The sequence below is a fragment of the Petaurus breviceps genome, unplaced genomic scaffold (genome assembly GCF_028583685.1).
Source record: "Petaurus breviceps papuanus isolate PSGF00001 unplaced genomic scaffold, PetGlider_PUasm1.0 175, whole genome shotgun sequence".
NCBI lineage: Eukaryota > Metazoa > Chordata > Mammalia > Diprotodontia > Petauridae > Petaurus > Petaurus breviceps.
In genome coordinates this window covers 32,209,690-32,218,232 of record NW_027185764.1, presented here as the reverse complement: position 1 = coordinate 32,218,232, position 8,543 = coordinate 32,209,690, and the positions used below count along the sequence as shown (strand labels likewise).

The 8,543-nt window shown below is 41.6% G+C and overlaps 1 long non-coding RNA gene across 3 annotated transcripts; it reads right to left on the bottom strand.

Annotated features, from left to right (window-relative positions):
• Positions 1-1,040: 1,040 nt before the first annotated feature.
• On the bottom strand, positions 1,041-7,649 carry LOC138158803 (uncharacterized). Of its 3 annotated transcripts, XR_011167724.1 has the most exons (3): positions 6,643-7,649; positions 6,008-6,534; positions 1,041-3,046 (listed from the first exon to the last, which is right to left on the bottom strand). It is a non-coding gene; the product is annotated as an uncharacterized lncRNA (long non-coding RNA). The 3 variants fall into 3 exon arrangements; XR_011167723.1 differs by lacking the exon at positions 6,643-7,649 and having other exon boundaries at positions 6,008-6,616; XR_011167725.1 differs by lacking the exons at positions 6,008-6,534; positions 6,643-7,649 and adding an exon at positions 5,098-5,352.
• Between the last annotated feature and the right edge of the window lie 894 nt (positions 7,650-8,543).

The window sequence follows — 8,543 nt, the reverse complement described above, 5'->3', positions numbered from 1 at the left end:
TTCCAGGTAGCTGGCAAGTATTTTTTCCTGATTGCTTCAGATTCGAGCCCAGTACCTGGGTATCAGTAACTAATGGCAAGCTTCCTCCCACACATTTGCCAAGAGAAGTCATCAAGGCTCTCTCTTTGTCTGTGCACTATCCTGCTGAATATGATGGACAGGAAGGAAATTTTCACATCCTACCCATAAAGTATGTTTAGATCCTTGGTAGGAGCTGTGCACTGTTCCAATCCCAGGGAGATACAAAATTCCTTAAAAGTATCAAGGACTTCTGCAGAGTCTTGTTCACCCAACAGCATTTACCAATGCCCCTGGTCTGTGGGTCGGGAAATAAAAAGAAACCCCAAACTAGAACTGAGGATCAACTTTGAGGTCAGTTTTTGGGACTGCCTCCCCGCCCCTGCCCCCAATTCTAAAGAGTTTATTGGCTAAATATGTCCTCTCTTTATTTCTCCTCCTCCTCATGAGGAAGTAAAAGCCTGGCTAATTTTAGCAACAGGGACTTGAAAATGAAGCTTGGCTGAAGTCTGGAGGGTACAATGCAAACCTAATGGGCAGGGATATCCCTTTCAGGCCCTTGGAATGCTGAAAGAAAGACCCAACAGCTGCTTGGTGGCAAATGGAGAAGGAAACACAACAAAAGAGAAATACAGGGAAGAAATGTTCCTAAGTAGGAAATGAGGTAAGAGGATCCCAGGAAGAGGGTCAGGATGATCCTGGTATATAGCAAGACAGTGATAGGAAAGGTGAGGACACCGGCAGCTAACTGGGAGAGAATGTAGCATAGTGCATCCTGGGACAAAGGACCGTTATTGAACTCTTGGCTGTGGGCAAGTGATCTCTTTGGGCCTCCAAGTTGGTCTAGCTGATCTCCAAGGACCCCTTTGGTTTTAAATCTATGCATGACAGATGTTGAGCTTCTGTTCTTTATCTGGCAAATCTATTCCATACAGCGGTCTCCAAAATAGTCCATGTCAAACTCACTATCTGAGCTCCTTTGTAGCAAAATAAACACACTATTTCATCATTTCAACAGCATGTATGTTACATATTAGTTTTAATGTTTTAAAATACACTTACAATTTGAAAAATATCATAGAAGTCGTAACCTGACATTATCTATATGAGGTCCCACTGGGTCTTCCAGAATTCTCTACGCACAAAATCAAGGGGTATTCTTTCTTTAAGGCAATTATTTTGTCCCAGTCGATATGTAAAAAAGAAGTGGCATCATTATACTTTGTCTCATGACTCACCAATAAAACAGCCAGATTATTTCTAATTTAGGAATCTCTGTTCCAGAGGGTAAGTTTAGCAGAAAGACACATCTAGCCTGAATTTCTGAGAAGAGATGCCAAATTGGCAGGTAAAAAAAAATCTCACTTGGACCTGTAGAGTAAGCTTGTAAGGAAAACATAGATGAACCAAAAAATATTGAATGCTAAACTATAATGCCTAGTGTCACTTTTCTGTCCATAATCACACTTGAAAGACACACTAAAATTTTTAAATTCACAGTTTAGTGGATAACTTCTTTCTTATGTCTACTCATTAAACAAGTCACAGACTAAATGGTCATTTGGAGCATTATTTATAGAATTCCCAGCTTTGCAATGAGCTGTAGATACTTTCCAAGTTCTACTAAAAAAAGACACTAAAAAAACTTCTTTGGCTCACAAGGGTAAAATATAAACATTCTGCCATGGATAATGGTAAGTGAAATTGCCATCAGTATTCCTAGGAGTATGGAAAAGCTTTATCCCAAATAAAATAATTCCAAGTTTGAAACTTTTCTTTTATATTCCTCATAGACAAAGAAAATTCCATAACAAGTTTTAAAAAACACTATTCTAAGCTTTATTAAAAACGTTTAAAATAGTTTTTATCCATAAAAGCTACAATTGTTATCAAGGGTTTACTAACCCACTTCGGTTTTTAGTATCTTTAAAATCTAATTTTAGCATTTTGCACATTTTGGCTAAACACATGAACTCATTAAAATATCAATACAATTTTTTTTTACAGCAGCAGTAGCAGCAGTGCTAAACATGTAAAAACATGTTACAGGTTAAAAAAAAAAACCGCCGCAGATTTCAAGTACAGCCAAGGTAATCTCAGATTAAAACTGGCATCAATTTTGTACAAATAGATACTTCAACAGAATAGATTCGGAACTGGTTATTAACAGTAAGTGAAGAAGAAAAATAAAAAGAGGCTACCAGGTTTTGAAAGAAAAACAATCTGCTGGTTTCTTTTTAGCTGGCAGAAAAATCCTAAATTGCCCTACATGAAGAATCAAACATCTTACATCTCTCTTTATGACAGAACTGCCTCCATTTGACCCAAATTTACCAGCAACCCACACTCCCTGGAGATACTTTCACCTTCCTTATTGCAATGTGTTTAAATTAGAATTGTGGAATCTTAAAATTCAAGGGATAAATTATATCTAAATGAATTTTATCTGATTTAACTTCATATACTGTTTTTCTTTTATTCATCTATCTGGGGTTTAATATTCACAATTTTTGCTTGGAATATCTGTGGTTTATACCTAGAAAATGAGTTTTTTCTGGTTAGAACCCTATATCAAAAGAGCAATCAGCAAGGAAATGCATATGAACATTTGAACATCCCCACACACCAAAAACCCCTCCACCACGATGAAAGTAGGTGGAGCTTTGTTAGAGTCATTTATTTGCCATTTTCATTAGAAAATTTTGTAGGTAGCTTCCAATAATCCCGGGCAAATTTAGATGAATGAAAGGGTTGATCAAGCTGATTAATGATTGAAATTATCTGGGTATTCTACATATACATACATATATGTAGGTATATATGTAGACACACATGAAATCTCTGAGTTGTTCATGTCAGCTACTAAGATGCTTCTATAGATTTGATCAGAGGAGAGAAAAAAAACTTGAGGAGGAAATATACAATGATAGCAAACTTATGCAAAAGAATAATGTTCCTTTATGTGCTCACAGAAGAACAGGTTCAGATATGCAGGAAGATGGAGCCTCCTTGGTCTCAATCAGGAAGCCTAAAGAAACAAAAGAGTTACAGTACTTTATTTCAAACAGTAAACATTGAATTGTCCATAATCTCTATTAGCAATAAACTTATTTTAATCATCAGTAACTAAGAATTGTTATTTTAGGAAAATCAAGTCAATACATTTCTTTTCCTGCAGGCATGCAGGGGCAGTATTGTGCTGTACATGAACTGCATTAATATTCATGACTGTAGGCAGGTCTATCAGCTACATCACTATAGCTATTATCCACAGAGATATGTGGCCTTAAAACAAAATTAACTACAAAAATTTCAGCACTTAAAAATGCAATTAATATGTGATTCAATACCTGTTTTCATAGAGAAAGCATTTTTCTGGCAGGAGGTTCGATCTGATTGAATTTTCAGGGTCAAATACTAAGAATCATTCATACACCAAAGATAACTTTAATCAGAAGTGAGACAAATTGAAAACGTTTTATTGTTTTAAAATTAAACAACAATTCCAAGATACTCTCAGTGATCTGACTACTTTTGTAAAAGCATCAGGTTGTTTGACATCCTCAAGCATTTTACCTTGCGCTATTTTCTGTCTGTACCTTGTTTTATGTCCCCAAAGATCCCAAAGCACATTTAGGGATTCTGACCTTATATCGTAACTAAATCCAGATGAGCACAGAGCTCGTATCACTGTAAAAAGAAATTGTTTCCTCATGCTTAAAGCTCACACTGAGGGTCTAAAACTAAAAAACTCATAAAAGGTGCTTTGTCCAGCTATGAAAAATAGCAGATAACAATGCAAAATGTTGTATTTGCAAATATGCCCAGCTATATTTTCTCTGTATATCTCTTATAACCTTTTGCAAATCACGCCTTTTACATACACATACACGATGGGCAGATTAACCATCCAGGTAAAATATTGCACGAATAGTATTTTTGAAAATGGCATCTTTCAGTTTCTTCGTAGTGCACCTCTTCTGGAGGTGCGTCACGTCATATGGAGCAGTACATGTAGAAGCCAGCACAGTGATTATGAGCAAACATATGAAATAGAAACAAAAAAAAAAATCACCCGAGGAAAATAATTCCAGATAATTGCTGAGAACATTATTCTGACATGCTGCCAGGAAGGGACGTGATATAGCTGGTAACTAAACTTTGAAGAAAACACATTTCTTTGACTTGTTTCAGGATCTGCCTGTTATCCAGTATTTCAATCAGCAACATAAATATGTATGTAATGTATGTGCATGTTATATATATGCAGGTATATATGTGTGTATATGTATGTATATATTATGTATGTATATACATGCATACATATATACAATACATACATCCATCTATGTGTTCCCAAAGCCTAGCCCAGTGCCTAGCACACAGTAGGGAATTTAAGAAAAGCTGCTTGACCTCAGAAGTTGCTTTAGCAACACTAACAAAATTTCAGTTACACTGTGTTTAGGATATTTTCCAAGGCTTGTTTTGTTGCTTAAAGGAGTGCCTTTGGAGTTATGTATAATTTTCCTTTTGCATGAAGTCTGAAAAACAAGGGGGTGCCTTGCTCATTGTTATTGAGAGACAAATGACTTCTGATCATATCATATCTGACTACATGTGTGGCTGTTATCTGCATAAGTCAAAAAAAGTGCCATTCTGGTCCCCCAGATGAGTTAAGTCTCTCCTCTATACCTCTCCAACGTAAATAGGCTCTTCTCCTTGATGTACTATGTAATAATCTCTTCAGATGTCTTTCTTCACCTTGACTTATTTCTGATAGAGGGAAAAGAATCCTGCTGCACCCACCAAGTTGACAGATTTCTAATTCAAATGAACAGACTGCATTCAGCCCATTATGGAGCCCGTCTGGGTTCCTGAATCTTCACAGGCAGCCCGTGTCTGATATAACTTTGCACACAAATCCCTACACCCTCCCTCTTTGATTTCCCACATATGCTATATGACAGCATGTAACAAATTAAAAGTTAATAATGGCGGGGAGGGGAAGTAGTTAATAGCTTTAAAGGGTTAAGGGTTTGGACCAGTCGATTTGAACTCCTGGTCCTCTGGGTGACATACCTTCATGAATGCCTAGGGTCACACCTTTGCAAAGCAGGCCTTGCATTTTCAAGCAACCTGAAACAGGACTGAACATGCCCGTTGTACAAGCTAAGGAATGAAAAGGGTTAATCATCCTCCCGGAAAGTCTTGGGGAAGCTCCAGAAGCATCAAGCCAGTTGAGAACTAAAAAAACTCGGTTGCAGCAACTCGAAAGGAGCTTGCGACCATTTTCATCGCCTAGGAAAATGACTCAGTTGAAGTTTATACTGAAGGACTTACTCAAGGGGTCAGGGGGTTTTCCAACAGAAAAGAGATTGGCAGTCCAGTCCTGGGCATTTCGTTTTATTTATCTAGTCTCCACAAATCACTCAATGGATTTGTGACCTCAACGCCCTTTACTCTGAAGGATGCCCCAAAGCTGTCCAGATGGAGATGACTCGGCTGGTGTGGGCAAGCACAGTTGGTCCCTGGGCATCCCTGCCTCTGCCACTCCGCTGTTTCCAAGTCACCTTTGTTGCCCCCAGAGGGAGCAGCAATGCAACCTTTAACCACACTTCCCGTGCCTATTAAAAACACAGCCACCCCCCACCAGACTTCCGGACCCAGTGGGCTGGAATAGAAGCTCCCAGACTCTCCTCGGGCCCCAGTCTGCATACATACAGCACCCCCTTCTTCCGCTTGCACCCCCCGGGGGCCGCCTCTGTGTGCTTGTCTGTCTGTGTATCCACCTCGCACCCCAAGACACACAAACACCCTGTCACAGATCCCATGGTCAATTTCTAGCAGCCTCAGTCTTCAGGGGAACCAACTTCATCCCCCCCACCCCTATCCTTTCCCAAACAGCATGCATGACATCACGGTCAAGGATGTTGGGGTTGTGTTTGTTTGCTGCTTCGGGCGATTAAAGGCTCGTGGAAGGTGCACGTACCACGCACAGGAGAAGTTTGATGTTGACAAACTTCGGGTGGCAGCGAGACTGTGTCAGCACAACTTCCGGGATCAGGAGAGCTGCTTTGCAGAGACCGCGGCAGCGGCGGCGGGAGGCGGCCAGAGGACGGAACAGCAAATGCTATTCAGCCCGAGCAGTTTCAAGCCGCCCGAGCTGGGGAATTACTGTAGTCTAGCTACGGCTCTTACCACCGGCGCTGGATCTGTGCGCGCGTGAGGGGGGGGAGCTGCAGGCCAAGGGAGCCGAGTGGGGAGCTTGCAAGCGAGTTTGCTCCATCCCTGCACCCGGCAGAGGCCAGGAGGATGCGTGGTCACTGCCAGCATCTTGTTCCGGGGCCTCTTTGAGCTGCAGCCTTGGAATCAGGGAACTTTTCTCTCACCGAAAACTCCCTCTTTGTTTCAAATAGGACTCTCCAAAATTTATTCTTGGGAAGACTGACAGCCGGGGTCAAGAAACAGCTGTTGAAGTTAATGTTTCTTCCTCCCACTTCGTCTGATGGCTGTGCCCTGCCAAGACAAAGTGAGAGAGCGTGCTGGTCCCTTCTTCAAACGGGCATACATTTAGCAAAAATTAAAATTAAAAAAAAAATAATAATAAACTACTTCACTGCTTACCTTACAATCTGATCAGAAATGCAGCAGCAAGTGCCTTTCAACTAGTGCTGATTACTTGCTGAAAACATGCAGCAGTTACATTTTGAAAATTCGGGGTGGGAGGGGGAGGCAGGGGATGTTGACACTTTTTTGAGGGTAAAGGAAGAATGTTTACGACTCCCTCTTTGGGTTTAATCCCTGTTCTCTATGCCCCCCTTGACCCATCTTTTCTTCTCCAGGGAAATCAAGAATGGTACAGGGGACCAGGGGCAAAGGGAGTCGAATTAGTAAGACACATTTTCAAAATTCAAATCTTTTTGCAGAACGAGGGGCTACCTAGAGCTAGGCAAATTGTTTTGTTTTGAGACCTTGGCCAATCATAGACCAATTCTTCTAGCTCTTGGTTCTTTCTTGAATAGGCCTAGTCTCTGTATCCCTCCCCTATTTTAGCTCTTTCCCCCTCACTCCAAAGCAGCCTCTTGGAAGGGCAGCTCTGTTCTTTGTGCTGCTTTCTGATGGAGGAAGACTGGTGGCATATGCAGCTCTTTGGGCTATATGGGATTGTCCATACCACTCTGCTGGCCCTAGCAAAACGTGACAACTGGACGATTTAGCTCCTCCCCCTGCTGTATTGAAGTTTGCTCAGCTTATTTTAAACTTGAACCCTTCCCCCCTCCCCCTAGATTCATTATAAGGAACAAAAGGGCTTTTCATCTTTATGTCATTATCACCGCCACCGCCAGGTTAGCAAGGTCACCACATCGCAATGCAGTGCCATCACAAAGTGATATTGCATCAGTCCCAAAAATATTTTGGGAAGCTCCCAAGGTTCAAGTCCAGCAAACCTTGCTAGCAATCACTAGGGTGGCCCTGACAAAATTAGGGCCGCTCAGCATCCGGACAGGTGGCATTGACAACCCTAACTTCATCCCTTCTCTATTCTCAGCTCACTTACCCACTTGTTTCCCCTCCACCCTCCCTCAAGCCCTCTAAAGTCGGGTCAGTTTGGCTTCCTCTGCTACTCTTTACTCCCCCTGGAATGCTCTCTGGCTCTTTGTAGGGCTCTCGCAGGACTCTACCATTTCGGCTGTCTTTGCTTCCCTCTTCAAGTTCTTCCAGTCCAGCTATTTCCTGAGTGTAGTTCTACCTCCCGTGGTCCTTTGCTGCAACTATAATTAATGCATGCTTTTATTAGCAGAATTACATTTTGAGTTGCAACAACTACTCAAATACTGCACATACACAGCTTAGAGGCATTGACCTTCTCCTTTGTAGACTGCAAGGCACCCAAACTTGTCTTTGGTGAACTTTTCTTCATTCACACAAAACCTGGTTCTTCTAGCCCGGGCACAACAACCACTGCATGGACCCCCTTAGCAAATTCCTGCTAAATGCAATCCAGCAGCCTATTGCCTGAAATTCCTTCTCCCCTTTTATTGTTCTCCATCCTCAGAAAGACAAACTCTGCTGCTAGCAGTTGGGGAGAGTCAGACCTCGCTGAAAATCCTCTAGTTGTAATTCCCAATATCGGCTCCTGCAGTTTTATTTCCGTCTCCCCTTTTTCTAACTAGAGATTGACAGACATTAACCTCCAGTGTGTAGGCCAGAAACAGCACCCTTAAAGGCAGCTTTGTATCGAAATGTAACCTTAGGGTAAAGCCAGCCCAGCTCTGTTGACCTGGACAATATGTGGCCACATGAGGGATCCCAGTTCAGAAGCAATGTTAGGATTTCTGCTCCCTGGATACCTGGAAGCCACACAGAGGCAACGTCCTCTGCCTCCACTTCATTTATTTATTTGACCTGTGGTGGCTGCTTTTAGAACTGCATAGAATATTCAAGCTGAAGGGCCAGATGACTTTCAATGAGTGATTCCAAAACCATCCTTAAACTCTCATGCTCTGAGTGATGGCATCCTCTAA